The sequence below is a fragment of the Hyaena hyaena genome, unplaced genomic scaffold, assembly GCF_003009895.1.
Source record: "Hyaena hyaena isolate Hyena2069 unplaced genomic scaffold, ASM300989v1 scaffold_366, whole genome shotgun sequence".
In the NCBI taxonomy this organism is placed as follows: Eukaryota; Metazoa; Chordata; class Mammalia; order Carnivora; family Hyaenidae; genus Hyaena; species Hyaena hyaena.
The window spans coordinates 767,369-787,689 of record NW_024080999.1 but is presented as its reverse complement, the minus strand read 5'-3'; the positions used below and the strand labels follow the sequence as shown (position 1 = coordinate 787,689).

The 20,321-nt window shown below is 37.5% G+C and overlaps 1 long non-coding RNA gene across 1 annotated transcript in view; it reads right to left on the bottom strand.

The window, feature by feature from the left end:
• Positions 1–20,321, bottom strand: part of LOC120244054 — a 43,506-nt gene that overhangs the window by 11,084 nt on the left and 12,101 nt on the right. The window contains exon 2 of the long non-coding RNA XR_005531453.1: positions 19,590–19,744. This is a non-coding gene — a long non-coding RNA (uncharacterized LOC120244054). The remainder of the gene's footprint in view (positions 1–19,589; positions 19,745–20,321) is intronic.

The following is a 20,321-nucleotide window of genomic DNA, read 5'->3' as shown; positions in this document are numbered from 1 at the left end:
CCATTGTTTAGATATACCACAATTTGTTTAGCCACTCATCTGCTGATCAACATTTGGGTTGTTTTCAGTTATTGACTATTGCCAATAAAGCTGCTATAAACAAAAATATGTAAGACTTTGTGTGAACAGGTCTTTTTCCGTCTTTCTTTCTTTCTTTCTCTTTCTTTCTTTCTTTCTTTCTTTCTTTCTTTCTTTCTTTCTTTCTTTCTTTCTTTCTTTCTCCTTTCTTTCTTTCTTTCTTTCTTTCTTTCTCCTTCCTTCCTTCCTTCCTTCCTTCCTTCCTTCCTTCCTTCCTTCCTTCCTTTCTTTCCTTTCTTTCTCTGTCCCTCCCTCCCTTCCTTTCTTCAGTCAATTCTTAGGGGAGGAATGGCTAGGTGTTTTGCTAGGTGTGTATTAGCTTCTTCTTAAATTGCCAAAACATTTCCCAAAATGATTTTACTGTTTTACACTGTCATCAGCAGTATATGAGAATTCTACTTTCTTCAAATCCTCACCAACTCTTGATCTGGTGAAGTTTTGTTAATTTTAGTCATTCTAAGGGGTGTGTAGTAGAATCTGTTTAATTTTCATGATGACTAATAATGATCATCTTTTCATGTCCTTATATCTTTATCCACTTTGGTATATCTTCATTTCTAGTGACCATTCAAATCTTTTGCCCATTTGGTGGTGATGGTAGGTGGTGATGATGAAGGTCCTTTGTGTTTCTGTTATTAAGTTGTATGTTTTTTTTATGTATTCTGGATATAAGTCTTTTGTCTGATGTATGTATTCTGAAGATATCTCCAGGTGTGGCTTGCCTTTTCGTCCCTCTTAATTTTTTAAATGTTGTTTTTTATTTACCTTGAGAGAGAGAGCATACATACAAGCAGGAGAGGGGCAGGGAGAGAGGGAGAGAGAGAATCCCAAGCAGGCTCTACACCGACGGATGTGCAGAGCCAGATGAAGGGCTCAAACTCATGAATCACAAAATCATGACATGAACTGAGATCAAGAGCCAGATGCCTAACTGACTGAGCCAACCAGGTGCCCCTCTTCTAAAGTTTTATAATTTTAATTTTTATGTTTAGGTCTATAATCCCTTTTCAGTTATTTTTACATGTGGCAAGAAGTAAAAGTCAATATAATGCATAATTTTTTAGGTGCTTTCAAAACTGTTTATATGTCTTTATATTTCTTGTTTTTTTCAGTATATTCCTTGTTTTTTTTTTATTATGCTATGTTTAGTCATGCTATTTTTCCTTTTGCTTTTATATCCTGTTGGGGGTTAAATGAGCTTCTTTCCGTTGCTTTCAAGTGCATTTTCCATGGTTTTATAGAGTAGAGTTATAATAGCTGATTTAAAAAATTTTTCTTTCATATTTTAAACTCAAGTCATTTTACGGTTAGCATTTGTTGTCTTCTCTCCTGAAATTTATGATTGTATTTTATAAATTGTGGAATGTTAGTTGTGGAGACCCTGAGACATGTTATAACCCTCTGGTGAATGTAATGATTTAAGAACCATATAGGTTCTTAACCGTACAGGTCCAGACTCAAGTACTGTTTCACTTTCCCATGGTTATGGCTCACATGTAAGCTGGGTTCTCTAAGGCACTGCTATGCTGGCTTGGGTTTATCCCACACTTGCACAATTCAGGAGTGAGCCTAAGATCTGCAGCTTGATATGCATAATTAGGGATCCCTTTCTGATCTAGGATGTTCCTTCCTCATGCTCCAGCCTCCAGGGTATCTTCCCTGCTTCCTCTGACCAGAAAAATAGGGCTATTATGGTGGTTTGGTGCTCTGCCCTCACCACCCCACAGTTTTGCAACTCAGGTCTGCACTCAGGGCAAAGCCCGTTACAAGACAAAAAGCAAACTGAGAAACTCACTTATGTGGGCCCTTCTTTAAGGTTTAATTTTCCTCCACAATCTGCTTGCTGTTGTTTATTTTAGAGGCCAGAGGTGGTGCATTTTTGTATTTATCTAGGGTTTTTAGTTGTAATCAGCTAGAAAGGTAGACCCAGTGACCTTAGGCCACCATGACAGATCTGGAACCAATTTGCATATTTCTTTTAAAGGTTATTCTTAAGTATTTCATTTTTTAATAGTGAATATAAAATGTTTTCTCTTCCATTATAAAATTATATCTTCTAACTCGTTGTTGCTTATATACCCGAAAGCCATGTATTTGCATATATTAATTTTGTCTTTCTACATTATTGTTATTATTTGTGTTTTATCATTTTTTCCTTTGAGTTTCATAGGTATTTTATCATAGTCTCTCAAAAAAAGATATAGATTTGCTTCTTCTATTTCCAAGTTTCAGGTTGGAAATCATTTTGTCTTCTCTAAATCTATAGGCTAATATCTGGAATATGTTGTTAATGGAAGAGAGTAGGCATCTTTAACTCTATTCTGACCCTACTGAAACTACCTCTACAGTTACCCTGTGAAGTAAAATATGGCTTTAGAAATAGGTTCTACACGGGGCGCCAGGGTGGCTTAGTCGGTTAAGCCTCCGACTTTCGCTTAGGCCATGATCTCGCGGTTCGTGGGTTCGAGCCCCGCGTCGGGCTCTGTGCTGACTGCCAGCTTCAGAGCCTGGAGCCTGTTTCAGAGTCTGTGGCTCCCTCTCTCTCTGACCCTCCCCTGCTCACGCTGTCTCTCTCTCTCTCTCTCAGAAATAAAAAAAAAAAAAGAAAAGAAAAGAAATAGGTTCTACACATTTAGTGTTAAATGAGAAGCAATACGTATTTTATTGAATTTACTATTTTTTTAAATCAGCAATGGGTGCTGAATTTTGTCAAAGGTCTTTTTAGTATCTATAAGAAATAATCATTTATCATTTCTCCTTAGATATTAAAGGTAATGAACTATATTAACAGATTTCTTCATATTCAATCACCTGGGAATAAATCACTTGATCTTGGGTATTTTTATTAATATACCATTGGAATCTGTTTGCTGGTGTTTACCTTTGAATTTTGGCATCAGTATTAAAAAATGAGACTGGTTCTTAAGTTTTCTTTTTATATTTTTATTGGTTTGGGCATCAATGCCATACTTGCTTCATTAAAGAAGTTTGGAAATTTCCCTTCTCTATCTAGGCCCAGGAGGAAGGTTGATGGAATGTCTTTAAGAAAAATATCTGAATCTGGTGCTTCTCGTGTCTTTCATATTTCACTGGTTTTTACTGTCAAAAATTATTTGCTTGAAACTTTTATCTCTATTGAGGTCAATTTTGGCACATTGTATTTTTGTAGGAAGCTATCCATTTCATTTTATTTTTCAAATATATTTGCATAGAATTGTACAGAACAATCTGTTATGACTTTTATAATTTACTCTTTTTCAAAAGTTATTTCCCCCCCACCACCATTTATTTTATGTATATACAATTTCTCCTCTTTTTCTGCGTTACATTAGCTAGTGGTTTATCTATTTTGTTAATTTTTCACCAAGATTCAATATTTTGATTTATTTAGTTTTACCATATTTCTACTTCCTATTCTATTGATTTCTACTTCTTTATTTTAAAATTTTTTTTCAAGAAGAGCCTGCTAGTGGGAATGCAAACTGGTGTGGCCACTCTCAAAAACAGTATGGAAGGTTCTCAAAAAGTTATAAACAGAACTACCCTACAACCCAGGAATTGTACTATGAGGTCTTTATCCAAAGGATACAAAAATGCTGATTTTAAGGGGCACATATACCCTTAGTGTTTATAGCAGCACTATGGAAAATAGTCAAAGTATAGGAAGAGCCTAAATGTCCATTGACTGATGAATGGATAAAGAAGATGTGGTATATCTATACAATGGAATATTATTACTTGGTGATCAAAAGGAATGAAATCTTGCCATTTGCAACAACTTCAATGGAACTAGAGTTTATTATGCTAAGTGAAGTCAGTCAAAGAGAGACAAATATATGATTTCACTCATGTGGAATTTAAGAAACAAAACAGATAAACACAGGAGTAAGGAAGCAAAAATAAGATAAAAACAGAAAGGGAGGCAAACCATAAGAGACTCTTAAATACAGGAACAAACTGAGAGTTGCTGGTGGGGTGTTGCGTGGGGGAGTGGGCTCAATGGGTGATGGGCATTAAGGAGGTCATTTGTTAGGATGAACAGTGGGTGTTATATTAAAGTGATGAATCACTAAATTCTACTCCTGAAATAATTATTACACTATATGTTAACTAACTTGGATACACATTTTTAAAAAATGAAAAAATAATAAAATAAAATTTTCTTTCTTCTTTTTCCCTCCTATCGTTCTGAGTTGGGGATTTAACTGGCTTATTTTCAGTTATTAATATTTATTTAGCTAAGTATCATAAGTCTGTAGAGCTTTCCATTTTCCTCTAATCACTGCTTCAATTGTATCTCACAATTTTTTTAGGTAGAGCTCATGTGTATTTACTTAGTTTTTGTCTGTATCAGACTTCTTCTATAGGACTGATACTTGATTTTTTTTAATGTTTACTTATTTTTGAGACAGAGAGAGACAGAGCATGAGTGGGGGAGGGGCAGAAAGAGGGAGACACAGAATCCGAAGAAGGCTCCAGACTCCGAGCTGTTGGCACAGAGCCCCATGCAGGGCTCGAACTCGTATAGGACTGATATTTAAAAGATAGCTTGCCTACATATAAAATTATTGGCTCACATTTTCTTTAGTTTCTTAAAATTGCTCCTCCATTATTTTCTTACTTTATGACCTATTTTCTTTGTAACTGAATTGGTCTTTTTGCGTGGATGCACAGAAGATTACTTTTATATATTTGATGTTTAATAGGTTTATTAGATCATGTTGTAGAGTTTACCAATGAAGGCCATTTTTTCCATGGACACAATGAGTTCTTTCAATTCATGGACCCGAGTTTTCTTCTACTTATAGAAATTTTTCTTGGGATTACAGTTTAAATATTAGTTCTCTTGTCCATGGCTCTGTGTTTCTTTTTGGGAAATTTGATTATGTATACAATTGACCCTTGGACCACATGAGGATTAGGGGTGCTGACCCTCTTTGGAGTTGAAAATCCATGTATATCCTCCAAATTTAACTATTAATAGCCTACTATTGACTGAAAGCCTTTCTGGGAACATAAATAGTCAATTATCACATATTTTGTATGTTATATGACTTCTATGCTATATTCTTACAATAAAGTAAGCTAAAGAAAAAACCAACAGGAAGAGAAATTACATTTATAGAAGTGTACTGTATGTATAAAAAAAAAAATCTGTGTATAAGTGGCTTCTTTCCTTTTATCTCCAAGCATCCAAAGAATGCCTCTGCTTTCTTTTTTTTTTTTTTAATTTTTTTTTAATTTTTTAAATTTATTTCTAGGAGAGAGAGAGAGACAGCGTGAGCAGGGGAGGGTCAGAGAGAGAGGGAGTCACAGACTCTGAAACAGGCTCCAGGCTCTGAGCTGGCAGTCAGCACGGAGCCCGACGTGGGGCTCGAGCCCACGAACCGCGAGATCATGACCTAAGCGAAAGTCGGACACTTAACCGACTAAGCCACCTAGGTGCTCCAATGCCTCTGCTTTCTAAGTTGGTTCTTCTCCCATAGAAATTATATCTCTCCAAGACTGCCAAAATTTCTTCTTCATCCTTCAAGCTATTTCCTTTTGATCTTTCAGTAGTTATGTTCTGATCCAGTTGGCCTTAGACCTGTTCCGAGTATTTTCCACATTTCGGATGGGGACTCTCTTTTATGGGGGTGATTTTATCTGTGTACTGCCATGTTGGTTTCTCACTTGGATACTGGGTTCACATGCACTCTCTGTTATAGCACGGCTCCAGAACTGGCTTTGGAATATTTTGAAATGTTTTCACATATTACATGCTGCCTTCTAGTTTTGCTGTAAAAATTAGTGGTGAATAGTATTTTTTAAAACATTTTTAACATTTATTTTATTTTTGAGAGACACAGAAGGAGCAGGTTAGAGTCAGTGAGAGAAGGAGACACAGAATCAGAAGCAGGCTCCAGGCTCCGCACTGTCAGCACAGAGCCCCATGCGAGGTGGGAACTCACAAACTGTGAGATCATGACCTGAGCTGAACTAGGACAGTTAACTGACTGAGCCACCCATGAGCCCCGAGTGGTGAATAGTTTTATTTACTCTTCATGTGGATCTGTATGCTTTTTTGACAATGTATGGAGAGATTGAATTAGAAAACTGCAATTGACCTACAGGAACCCAAAAGTCTATAATTGTACTCTTGGTGTTCTCTTCAGTCCAGTGGTTTTACAGATTTTTTTTCCATCTCCAGTGGGAAGTATCTCTTTAAATTTTTCTTTCTTGCCATAAGATACTAAATAAATTCATAGATGAACATTCAGCATCAAATTTACATATATATGTATATATATGTACACATAAATTTATATATATATACACATATTTACATACAAAATTATATATATGTATATTTTATACACACACATATACATATATATTTATAAATTGGTTTTGGTGTTAATGACAATCTTCTTATACAATTATTTTCCCTATTCCTCAGTTCTTTATTTCATTTACCTCAGTTGGCTAAAATATCTTGAAATAGATTGTTCAAGCATAATGGATAGATGGTATATTCTCTGAGCCATTGAATATCTAAAAGATTGTTTTTCTCTTGCCTTCACACCTAAGTGACCACATTTTCTGACTCACGTTCTTGGGTCACGACATTTTCCACTATTTTGTGGTTGCCTGGTGTTCAGTTGCCTGGTGTTCAGTGTCAAAAAAGTGTGAGGTTCATCTGACTATCTTCCTTTCCAAACAACTTTCTTGTTTTCATTTTGTTGCCTGGGGTTTAGGTATCAATGTTATACTCACTTGGTAAAAGAATTTAGTAGATGTCTTTTTTTATCTTACCTCAGCGAACATTTAAATAGTTCTGCAGCTATCCTCTCCTTAGTAGAATTTCCCTTAGTAGAGTTCTCTTGTAATACCATTTGGAGGTTGGCGTATCTTTTTTTTTTAATTATCTCTTTGACATCTTTCTCTGTTTCCTGCATGGTATTTGATCTGTTCATATTTTCTCTTTTGTAGGTCACTGTTGGGTATTTATAGTTTCCTAGAAAATTAATCATTTCATCTAAATCCTAGAACATATCCTCTTTACGCTGATAAAATCATCCTTGTAATTATTATAATTAGTTTGTAAGTTTGTGCTATCCCCATTTTTCCTAATTTAGTTTTCTATCAATTTATATCTATTTTACTATTATTGTTTTCATATTTATCAAAGAATCGGCTCTTAGATTTATGATATCCACTTGTGATATTAACCCTAATTAATCCCTACTCATCTACTTAGGGTTATTACTATTTGTGATTACTTTTTTTCTGATTTATTAATTAGATTCTTAATTTCTACATCATCTGGCTTATAAAGTCCATATTCTGCTCTGTGATCATTATCCTCATATTTGCATTAGTTTAAGATTTATAGCTAAAGGAATCAAATGTTCATGCCAGACCCTTTTTGTAAGGTCTGCATTTATATCTCCGTTGACTAAAGTTCTCATCAGTGTCTTTAATACAAGCTCAAGGAATCTTAGACTTGGCATGTTTCACACTATTTATCTGTCAGTTTTATACCTTAATAGCAGATTAGCTAGGTATAAAATACTTGGATCACATTTTCTTCTCTTGAGAATTTTATAACATTTTTAGATTTGAAATTTGCTATGGAAAAGTCTGAAATGAATCTTATTTTTTTCCCCATAACAGATGACTAGCTTTCACTGGTCTTACTTTCCTGTCTTTGAAACTGATCGTTTTACCAGAATATTTTTTTTACCTACAATTTCTTTATTTTGAGAGAGGCAGAGAGAGTGCGAGTGGGGGGAGGGGCAGAGAAAGAGGGAGAATTTCAAGCAGGTTCTGTGCTGTTAGCACAGAGCCCATGTGGGGCTTGAACTCACAAAACCATGAGATCGTGACCTGAGCAGAAATCAGGAATCTGATGCTTAACGGACTGAGCCATGCAGGCACCCCCAGAATATTATTTCTCATTGCTGATGATTATGTAAACATTTTGCCATGGCATAGTGTGCCCTTACAGTCTACAGATGAAAGGGGTTTTAAAGAAACATTTTTGGCAACATTACAAATATCTTTATTTTCTGTCTCATTAAGTCAGTTTTCTTTTTTATGGTAGGTGCAGAGGGAGATACATACTATTCTTATGTTGCATTTCCCATGTCTGTTTTCCACATGGGTAACCTTTATCGTACCTTTCACTGTACTAATTTTCATTTCATTTTGCTCCTTTTCCCCAAACCTATCATTTGCCTCATTTATCTGAAAATGTTTTCTGCTTTTGATGTTATCCTTTACTTCTGGAATGGTTTTAAACATTTTTTGTTTATTTCTTACCTGGTAAAAGATCAAATTTAATCTCCTTCTGTTCCCTTGTTATATCTTCCCTCTTATTTAATTTATTTGCTTTATTTTATAGAGTGAGAGAGAGAGAGACTGGTAGTGGGAAGAGCGACAGAGGAAAAGAGGGAGAGGGGGAGAGAGAATCTTAAGCAGGCTACACACCCAGGGAGGAGTCCAATGTGAGGCTTGATCCCAAGACCCTGAGATCATGACCTAAGCCAAAATCAAGAGTCTGCCACTCAACCGACTGAGCCACCCAGGTGCCCCTCTTCCCTTTTATTTTACAGACATCTTTTTAAAAAATTTTTTAATGTTTTATTTATTTTTGAGAGAGAGACAGAGACAGAGTACAAGCCGGGGAGGGGCAGAGAGAGAGGAAGACACAGAATCTGAAGCAGGCTCCAGGCAGCACAGAGCCTGACATGGGGCTTGAACTCATGACCTGAGCTGAAGTTGGACACACAGCTGATTGAGCCCCTAGAGACAACTACTTTAAAAGCAATTCAAAGACAAACTTCTGCTTTTTAATTTTGATTTTTATGGGGGTGAATTTGCCCACGATTGGTATTTGCTCCATTAAAACTTTTTAGAATGAGTATATTTTATCAGTAACTTCTTTCCATATTCCTCTCCTCTGTTTATCCGTAATATCTTTGAAATCATCCTGTGTTACTTCTTTTGATTTTCTTACTATTCCTATCATTCATATTATAACTTTCCAGACTTTGAAGTTTCCTATGGGTTAAGGACTAAGACTATGTTTCAATGTTTTAGAAATTCTCTTTATGACGTGTGTGTGTGTGACTTCTTTTTGCCTTTACTTTCCATAACCTACTGGAATTAACCTGGTTGGGTAACTCACCCTATGCAAAGTCTCTCATCCGCTGCCTTACCACCAGGCATCCTCCAGCAAATACGGTTTCTCTGTGTTATCTCTTACTTACCCTTGAATTCTCTGCTGCTTAAGACATTGCAATGAAATAAGTCCAGAGAAATGGTGGCTACCAGACAACATTCTCATCCTCCTTATTCCAAACCAGAGCTCACTGGTTAGGGGTGCCAATTGCTTTGGAGGTCTGTGTTTAGAGCGCTTTGTGTGATATTTACAGATATGAATACATATCCTAGGCTTGTCCCATAATGCTATTAGACCTGGACTATGTTCTTGCTTAGAAATTTTAGTAAGTTATAGCTGTTGCCTGGCTTTGTTGAAAATGAAGATACGTGCTCTTGTTTCTCATTCTCTTTGAGTTTTGTGTGATATCTAAAAGTGGAAACCAAAAGTACATTTCTCTGAACCACTATCTTTTATAGCCATTTTAAAAGTGGAAATACTCTTCTATCACAACGTTCTGAGGATACAAAGTAGAGGTTTCTGAAACTTTCATTGGCTTATTACAGAAGATCATATTAAGAATCTTAAGTCTTAAGTCTTAAGACTTAAGTCACAAGTCTCCTTGTGAGTCTTCACAACAATCTTCTCTTTATTGTGACTTTTTTTATGGGCTCAGTGTGGGTCTTTTTAAGCTTTTCTGTCAGGGGAGACACAAATGAAGTGTTAGGATTTGCTATCAGAAAGGATTGGTGGTATGTTCTAGGTCTCCATCACTTTCTCCTAAGGGTCTGGAAAATTGTTTCCATAAAATATAAATGTTAAGGGACACCTGGGGGGCTCAGTCAGTCAAGCATCTGACTTTAGCTCAGGTCATGATCTTGTGGGTTCGAGCCCTGCATCAGGCTCTGTGCTGACAGCTCAGAGCCTGGAGCCTGCTTCGGATCTTGTGTCTCCCTCTGTCTCTGCCCCTTCCCCATTCACACTCTGTCTCTCTCAAAAATGAATAAACATTAAAAATTTTAAATATAAATGCTAAGCTTTGCCCTTACTCATTTTATCATTGTTAGAAGGAGGAATCCAGTGCAAGTTTCCTGGATCTTCTGCTCTGTCAGATTCTCTCACTAAAGGGGGCGGGGGGAAGGGGGAATCTAATTCATATTTTGAAGAGCAGAATTACAAGAAAGACCATGGCTTCCAGCATGCACTTCTAACATTCTTCTTATCTCTGCCCAGGCTCAGGGGACAGAACAGGTTCTCTCTTATCTACCAAGTTTCTTCTCATCTCTATGTAGTTCCTTCTGTGCTGTGTTCCGGGAATTATCAGTTTGGAATGATGGCAATAAAAAGAATGTAATAGGAATACATGTGGAGGGGATAAGACCTTAGTTCTATGTGGCTCAAAAATTAATTCCTTTGGAGTTGGAGAATGGCCACCTGTTTTTCTTAGTCAGTCCATCTTCACTGTTGCAGAATTAAGTTCTTACAGAGAAGGTGAATCAAAGCCTTTTCTAACCTTACTAGGTCCATCTGGCCTGTTTTGGTTCAGAGATTAAAGCATGTGTTGTGCAGTTCAAAAGTGTACTTCTTGAATTTATCCCCATGGCTGATGCAATTAATTGAAATTCCACCTGGATCTGGCATATGGTCTTCTCTTATCTTGAGTTTACAGTGATTTTGCCAGCTTTTTAAAAAACTTTTTCATATTTTCATGGATATTTTAATGGCAAGTTGGAGAGCGGTCATAAACAGCTGAAGTCTGCCACCATATTAACTGCCACCATATTTACACAATGAAGCCACACCTTAAGTGCCTCTAGAGCAGGGATTCTTTTGTCATCCGCAGGGCTCTTTATTTAATTATTGTCCAATAAAGACACAATTGATTTAGAACTGAATAAAATAAAAATTACGTTGTTCTTGGTTCTTACTTTAATATGCTAATTATGACTTTATGTTATCCTAGTTCTGAAGATTATGAGTACATGAAAGTGACAAAATTCACATGTAAAAAATACATGTAAATTTCAGATTTTTGTTTACCTGCACAAATCTTACTCTAGTTGAAATTCTCTATTATTCTTTTAAAGAAAGACCAACTTATAAATAAATGGGATTTTGCAAAGTCTTGGATATTGTGCTCTTGTAAAGTACAAATCATTATTTCCTTTAGTTCTCTCTACCAAATTGCTCACAATATATAATGAAACATTCAGCTTGGTCATATTATTAGAGGCAGCAAATTACAAAATTCCCATTATTGTCAAGAGACACATGGGAGTTAATGAGCTTTTGAATCATAGTTTACTCCAGGTGTTATTTACTTTACTCTTCAATATCTTTTCTATTTAGAGTCATGAAGACAATTAGTATCAGAAGATCTCTTTGATTTATTTGTTTATTTTTAAAATGTCTTATTAATTTCTGAGAGAGAGAGACAGTGTGAGCAGGGGAGGGTCAGAGAGAGAGGGAGACACAGAATCTGAAGCAGGCTCCAGACTCTGAGCTGTCAGCACAGAGCCCAATGCAAGGCTCAAAACCACGAACCATGAGATCATGACCTGAGTCGAAGTCAGATGCTTAACTGATGGAGCCACCAAGGTGCCCCCAGAAGATCTCTTTTAGATCATCATACACATTCTGCCATATCATCAAAGATGCCATACTTAGTCACCTACATTGTAGGTCCCCCTTCACTTGTATCATAAACACCTAAGGCAAGGGTTATCTTTTAATTTTTCCTTTTGCAATGACCTCTAGGCACGGAGAAGGGTTGTAAGACCCAATCTAGAAGCATGCTTTAATTAAAGGATAGATTATTGAATTGAGAGTCAAAGGACTTGAGTCTCTAGCTCTGCCATTTATGATCTATATGACTTTGGGCATGCCACATATTCTCTCTCATATGTTCAGAAGGATGTGTAATAAACATATTTGAATAAGCTTGATAAACTATGAATATGCTATAGAGCAATAAGCTGCACTTACTGTGTATTGCTCTTCAGATGGAAGATATTCAGTGGCGATCAGAGCTAGGTCAGCTGGCAACTGACTGGAGCATTAACATGCTACACAGAGTGTAAAAGGAGGAAGAAAAGTTTCTTTATCAGAACTCTTAACTAGAAAGAAAGAAATGGGGAATGGGTTTGGGAGGCATATTTTGATAAACAACTTAGGCTGAAGTAGTAGACCCTTAAGGGATCTGTATCAACAGATGATGCCTACATTGCTTCCTAGGGGGGATCAAACAAATTAACTCCAGCCTCCTGTTTTGATGGGTGGAATACAGAATCTGGGCCCGCCAATGGGGACCTCTTTCCCTCTCCTTCCGTCACACACCTGAGCAATTGCTATCAATTCTAAAACACGAGTTAGAAAAATATCAGTTATAACAGCTACCACATTAACAGCCTGTTTGGGACATGCACACAGGAAGCGACTGAGTCTTCAATTGGATATTCAAATTGTACTATAATGAATGTTCAAATTGCCCTTCAAATTGTACTATATAGTAATATTCAATTGTATCATAACATGGATGCTGTGATAAACAAAAGGCATGCCTTTTCGGCGTTAAGTTCTCTAAATTCTCCAACTCTTGGCATTATTTGTTCTGACTTAGATCTTTGTGGTTCAGCTTTTAACATACTGATTAAACTCTGCTCTTCAGGTTTCTTATGAAGTTATAGCTCTTGAAATGACCAATGGTGGCTTCCTGCTTTATTCATGATTGGTGAGGTTTTTCAGAACCTCTCTGTGTCTATGCTTGTTGACCTGGACACCTCTTAGAAATTAGCCACCTTTCTGCTTTTTAGGGATTGTTTGTCTGGGATGCCAATTATTTTGCCTTATGGGCCACCCTGGTACTTGTAAGTAGAAGCAAAGGACACAGCAGATGCCACTGTTTGGGTCTAAGCATTGCTTTTTTATTGTTAGAATCCAAGAGATAATTTATAAACGCTGACAGCCTTATTTTAGTTTCCCTGAAAGTTGTTTTGATTCTCTGGGCCTCAGAGCAAGCCCTTTTTAGAACAGAAACTATTTGTTTATACAGTCAGACTTTGAGGATGATTTATTATATATTCATATGAGAAAACTACAACTCAGGCAACTCAGGACTTTCAACTTATTTAAAAAAAAACACCTTCGACAGCAATGGGATGTTTCTAGATAAAAGCAATGTCACTTGGTGAACAGTCTACTTGTTATCTATCTTTCTGCTTTTGGGAAACCAAGAGAGGTCAGCCAAGGACATCTCCAAAAAGGTACGATTATTAATGGAAATTAAATTCATTAAATGCTGTACAGCACACAAGATGTTTTCTTCAATTATATTCTAAAATGAAATGGAAAATATTTCCATAACTCTGGAGCTGATATCTGATTTAAAATATTTTTTCGCACATAATTTAATTTAGTCTTTGTTTTGTAGGAGATTTATAAATCATCAGAAAGATATAAACAGGGATTCTGGAATTAATTTGCTTGATGACAGATAATCCTTTTGGCTGCCCTTATGGTTTGAGAATCCCCTCCGGGACTTTGACCATTTTGTTTATGTTTTTTAAGTCTATTGGGAGTATATACATGGTATATACAAGTGTGAAGCCATAAAATGTACTATAAACACCGTAAATGTGATTCTATTATGCTTTTGTTTAAAACCACTTTAAGTCTCATTCAAGTCTTCAAGTCTTTGAGATGTAAATTTCTTAACATTGCATACAGACCCTCCACGATGAGACCCTAGACCACGTACTTAACTGGATCCCTAACCACTGCTTCTGAGCTTCCCCTCCACGCTACACACATGCACACATATGAGCTTACACACCTCCCTGACTATGGTTGTAGGTTTACTACATAATTCTGTCTGGATTTGTCTGATATTATCCCTACCTAATATCACTTGCACCAAGCCAAAGCAACCCAGCCCAAGCATGGTCCTGTCACTAACCTTGCAAAATTAACAGGTAGGGAGGCAGTCTCTGTCTTGACATTTTTAAAGGAAAGACAGTTAAGTTACATTGAAAAAGCATTTGCTGTTGAGTGATGTGACTGGAGAGTATAAAAAGGGTGGTTAATGTATAGCCTATTGATAATTAGAGATAGCTTGAGTTTGGGTTATAACCCAAGCATTTATGAGATACCTGATCTTAGTCAAAGATGCTTCTCTTAGCTTCAGTTCCCTTTTCTAAAAATTGGGCCCAGCTGGAATACTAGGCAATCAGGAAATCAGGTTTATTTCCCACCACTGGATGGGTTAAGAAGAGAATTCCCCGGGTGAGGGATGGGGAGAATGGGGGGATTTGGCTGGTGGTAAAAACTGGATGAATCACCTCAGGTATTTGGAAGACTTGGGGTCTGGCTGTGCATCCATGAGCATTTTAAAAAGGTCAAAGAGCAAAGGCGGGCCAGAAAATGGAAGTCAGAGGCAAGGGTCAGAGACAAGTCAGGCCTTAATGGAGAGAACAATAGGGTCGGGATCACATGGAAGCGGTGATGGCTAGGAACAAAGTGGAGGGGACTGTGACTTGTCACCGATTGGCCCAGACAATAAAAATGCATTAACTCACAGGGTGCTTGTGAGCATAGGCTATTAAAAGTCATGTAATTTGAAGCATTTAAAAAACTATAAAGCTCTAACAGAGATTACTATTTTTATCTTGTGGTATCATAAAGATGAAACAACTGCCAAAAAGCTTGTCAAGATTAACCCCATCAGGGAGCAACCTAACAGCTGTCCTCTCTTTTACCCAGGGGAACGCGCACTTGGCATTCACAGAAGACTTGCCTTTGCTACTCCTCATGCGTCCGGCGCTCTCTCAGACTCAGGTCATTTACCTTCTGCTCTGATCCCTCAGTGCTTCTGGTGAATCCTCCAATTCCCAACCATAAAGGCTAATGCAGTAGCAGGACTTGAGGCATTCTGCATCAAGAAATCTCTCAGCTCTTGCTACCTAAAGTTAAAAACTGTATTTCTGAAGGGCAAAGTTATTTTTCCCCTGCTTTATTATTTGTTGAGTCCTCTGCCCTCGTGAGCTGATGTGCTTACATTCCATTACCATACATTCAATTGTTGGGGAATTTATTCTCAATTTTCCCCCCTCTGGATACACAGCTACATTTAGAATAGGTTGTCATTAGAAAGTTGCTTGCTTTCCTTTCGTTGAAGAGTTCTCTGAATTTCTCACATCCTGTTTGATTCTATTACTCCCATTTCAATCGCTGTTCAATCACGGTCCAGTGAATATTTTCCTACCAACAGATAGACATTTTAACTGCCAATCATAAGGGAACTGGTATGCATTAATTCAAAAAGTCAGTTTGCCATGGTCTTTCTTATTCAATGATCTATCCTCATTGGTCCTAGCTTTTTTCGCCTCATTCTTCAAAGCTGCACAGATCCCTGAGTAGGCAGATATGCTGCGCCTTTCTGATAATATTAATCTGACATTCAGGATGCTCCATTCATGTGTCTCAGGTCAGAAGCACAAAATGAGATGCTCATCTCAACCTCATTTTTAAGAGAAGCTACTGCTCTGCACACTGCAATCACAGAACAGTGATGAGGCAGTCAGCCAAATGCATCTTCCTCTGCAGTGAATGTTAAATTCTATAATTTAATGTGGCCACAACCTACATGTCAAAGAGACCTTGGATCAGAAATGAGGCCACCCAAGTCATGATTTCTGTTCAGTATCAAAAAGTCTTTATTCATTGATCTTCTTCCCACTCCTATATTTCTCTGATCCTTTATCTTGTAAAGTTAGAAGTTTGATTAATTGATCTTTGAGGTTCCTGACAACTCTAGAACTCCATTTTCACAATTTCTTTTCTTCCTGTACAAATACAGTCTCCCCACAGTGGGGGAAGAAAACAACAACAACAGAGTGATCAGGGAAGTCAACAGAGCAGATGTTTGAGCTGAGCTTGAAGGACAGAGTGCAACACTTCCAGATAGATGAAGGAAGAAAAGTATTCTAAATAGCAGGTGCAAAGTCACAGAGAGGTAAATTAGCATGGAGTATGTGAACTTTAGGTAAAATAGCCAGTTTGGCACTCAAGAGGAATTCAAGCCTAGGATGGCAGCCCTAGCCTAGTGAAGTCTGTATTATTATATTACATAACTAACTTTAATTGACATGGAATTTCTTAGTTGAAAAAATATGACATTAAATAACATCTACACAGAGCAAAACAAGGGGCCAGTGTGTTTTCCCAGCTGTCAGGAAGGAGCTTCACAGTGGAGGCTCTAATTCTAGGGCCAGTAATTATCTTCAGGAGGCCAGACCAGTGAAGAGTTTCTGGTGCCTACATGAAGTCAAGTACTGGGGGAGATTGATCCTTAGTCTGACTGTCTATAGTGCAGCCAGAAGAAAGAGCCCAAACCCAGTCCAACTGCTGGACAAAGAGACAGAATCTAGATATGAAGCTCTGGAAAGGCAGATGGAAGAAATACAGCCTGAGAATAACAACAAAGATGATACCTTCTGCATGCCCAGAAATTTATGGTGATTAAATTGACTAAGGCAGTTAAAGGGTTTAACATAGCTTCTGACCCATAACATTCAATAAATGGTAGCATGTTTACTGTTGTTGCTTGAGGCACTGAAATTTAAACACTGATGGCCTTAGTTGAGGTTTGGTTGGCTTCTAATATAAAGGGATGAGACTACACAATAGCAATAAAAGCAACAAAGAAATAAAACAAGCAAACAACAAAAAACAGTGGAATGTTCCTCAAGCCCCAGGGGTTTTCCTGTTCTTCCCCTTCCCTTCTCTCCATGGGATCTCCCAGGCAGCCCTCCCTAGTGCTTTTGCATCTATTAAGTATGAGATCCAGATCCTACTCCACTCCCCCCTCTCCCACCTCTTCAGTGTTTCTGGTTACAATACACGGAGTTTTACATGTTGCTGCCATGACTGTGAATTAGAAGTTCCTCTCACCTCTCACTCAGAGGATCAAGGGGTAGTTTTGTGAACTATAGTTGGATAGCACTAGTGTGAAAGTCAGGATACCTGGGTTTCTTGTTTGGTTTGTTTTGGAAGCTCTGTCATTAAAAAGTTAGGTGTCCTGAGCAAGTAACTCAATCTGCCTAATCCAGAGATTCTTATCTGAAAAAAGAGATGATTGAATTAGATGACATGCAAGGGCTTCTCCAAATACAGCAGGGATGAAGCATTGGCAGCACCTAGGGAAGCTGCCCTCATTACCAAAGTTGCCAAAATGTCTCACCAAGTCATCTTGGGCATCAAACTAGCATCAGCTGTATAATGCCCAAGAATGAACTTTAGCTGGAAGGAAATTAGTACCCACAATGCTCTAGTGTTATTCGTTTAGCCAACAGGAAGTTGTTCTCAATAGCCATGATTTTGGATAAAGAACATACAAGGGGTTAGGCGGCCATTTTGGATACTCAGTAATTCGGTATTGCAGGCTATTTAATTCTCCTGTTTACAAGTCAACTTGAGTACCGAACCTTCACTGGATACCTCCTGCCTGTACATATCCTAGGCAGGTCTTCTCTGAACTAGATGTGCTAATGCTTACCAAATATATACTTCCTTTAAAACATATTCTGTAATTCAGCCGATTCTCTTTGGAGTGAAAAAATCTCCTTATCTCCATGCTAAATTTGGTTTAGCATGTAAACTAACATCAGGATCTATTAGTTTGCACATTCCTGGCGAGAGAAACTGAACTTGGGTAAGGTTAGCTTTTCCTAATAATGGCATTCTATTATTTTTTTTTTAATGGCATTCTATTATTATCCATAGACACTAAGTCTTTGCCAAGAACTCCCTACACTGATGTGGTTTCAAGAAGAACTTTGCAAAGGTGCTTTTCCCCTGTAGTGTCTTAATTGTCATTGTTCCATGAAGTTAATGTTGCTGCGCTGCAGAGCAATAATCTGCAAAGCTATGAAAAATAAAAATTTAGATATTTTTGCTATATTTCATATCAGTTTTAGTGACAAACATCTGTCTAAGTGAAGTGGCATTCATGCTTAACATTTTAAGACAAAAATATTAGCATAAGAGAGCAGTCTATCATGAAAAGCAACGTTCCAGGGAAGAAGGGGAAAGAGGACTTTCTTGAAAAAGAAGGGTCAGTGAAGTAGGTAGGAATCAGATTTTTTTTTTTTTTTTTGCCAGTTCTAAAAAGAAGATTCTCCCCAATCATATCTCCTTAAGTTGAAGAATGTTCCATTGAGATAGAAAGATGCACAAACAGGGGCGCCTGGGTGGCTTAGTCGGTTAAGTGTCCGACTTTCGCTTGGGTCATGATCTCACGGTTCATGGGTTCGAGCCCCGTGTTGGGCTCTGTGCTGACTGCCAGCTCAGAGCCTGGAGCCTGTTTCAGAGTCTGTGACTCCCTCTCTCTCTGACCCTCCCCTGCTCACGCTGTCTCTCTCTCTCTCCTAGAAATAAATAAAACATAAAAAAGAAAGAAAGAAAGAAAGAAAGAAAGAAAGAAAGAAAGAAAGATGCACAAACAAGAGTATATATATTTGGTTTTCCTTGAGAAAAAGGGTATAAAATCCAGTGTGAGTGATTCAAGTTAGACCTTCGGAGAAATATCATGACAGTTAGCAATGATGAACACTGAAACGGGTTACGGAGGAGAGTTTCACTCTCTTTTTGTGGAGGTTTTCAAAGTAGAAGAAACCATCTCTCTGAGTGGAATTGGACATGGTCTCAACTTTGTTTCATCAATTGTAAAATGGGGGGATGTCTGGGCCTCCTTCTAACTTTGGAATCTGGTATTTCCGTCATACCAGGTATATCTTTAGCTGTAGCTGGTTTTACTGGAATGGGGGAATTTCGGTGTTCTTGGCTACTTCAAAGGCTCTCTGTCACCATAGCCCCTCTTATGGCCTATCTCCAGTATCTTTGGCCTGTTCACTGAATCCATAAAACTGGAAACCATAACAACAAGTATGACCTTTTATATCCTTATGCTTTGGCCATTCATATCTTCCAGTTCTTCAGTGAAGTTGATGCCATCCCACAAATCCCTCCATTGTATTTGTGCACCCTTTATTTTCTGATGTCTCTAGCTAAATGCGCTTCCTAAAGGCACACTGGATTAAGGAAGAGCTATCTTCTCTGGAAACCCTCAGGCCACTTGGGTGTGTAAAGAAGACCCTGAGATCCATCCATCCATCCTTACATGGTGGATGGTTACTAATGGTCCTGCCATTAGTAACAACACTTGAGTAATTGAAATGATACCCAAGAAGCTCTGCCTGAATCATTGTCTAGGTGAAACTTATTAAGAGTATCAAAAGAGATGGCGCATGCAAAGGCATTTTGTAATAGCATAAAACCTGGTTATATAATCAACATTATTATGAGGACCTACCTTTCTTTCTTCCTCTCTCTGTTTTGCTGGTTTCCATGGAGCTAAAGATATTGTGAATGATGAGACAGAATCAAACTTGACCAGTGTGGCCCATTCAGACTATTCAGGAAATGAGATGATCAGAAATTTCTTTCAATAATGTAAAAGCAGGAGTGCTGAAACAAAGGTTTTAATAAATTCAGTTTTTAAGGCCAGATTGGCTCTCCCATGTCCAAACATAAGTATGAATTAGTTCTTTCCCCAACATTTTTACTACAGTGTATGTCCAGTTTCTATCTCCTAGTAATATATAGGCCATTAAAATTAAAGAACATGACAATAAAACTACTGATTTTTGACCATTACCAAAGTAACTTATCACTAAAGAGAACATATTGAAGCAGTAAATCAAATAAACATTGCATCATGGAGACGATAAGGTTATTAAGAAAAAGGTTTTTTCCTGACTTTTCAATATTAGGATATTGTGCTGTGAAATATTTCAATGTGGGAGTTAGTGAAGCAAACTGAACTTACCTAGGGAGGTTGCAATAATATTTTTAAAAAAGAAATAGATTAAACAATGAAACATTTTTAAAAAATCTGATCTCTTGGAAACACAATCTCTACTGTAGTCTTTTTCCACGTTGACAACCTACTTTCTGTCCTTTCTGCATTCATAAGACCAGAGAAGTGGCAATAAATTGTTTCTCTCCCTGGTTGTGCCTGGATTGTGTGTAGAATATTTTAGAC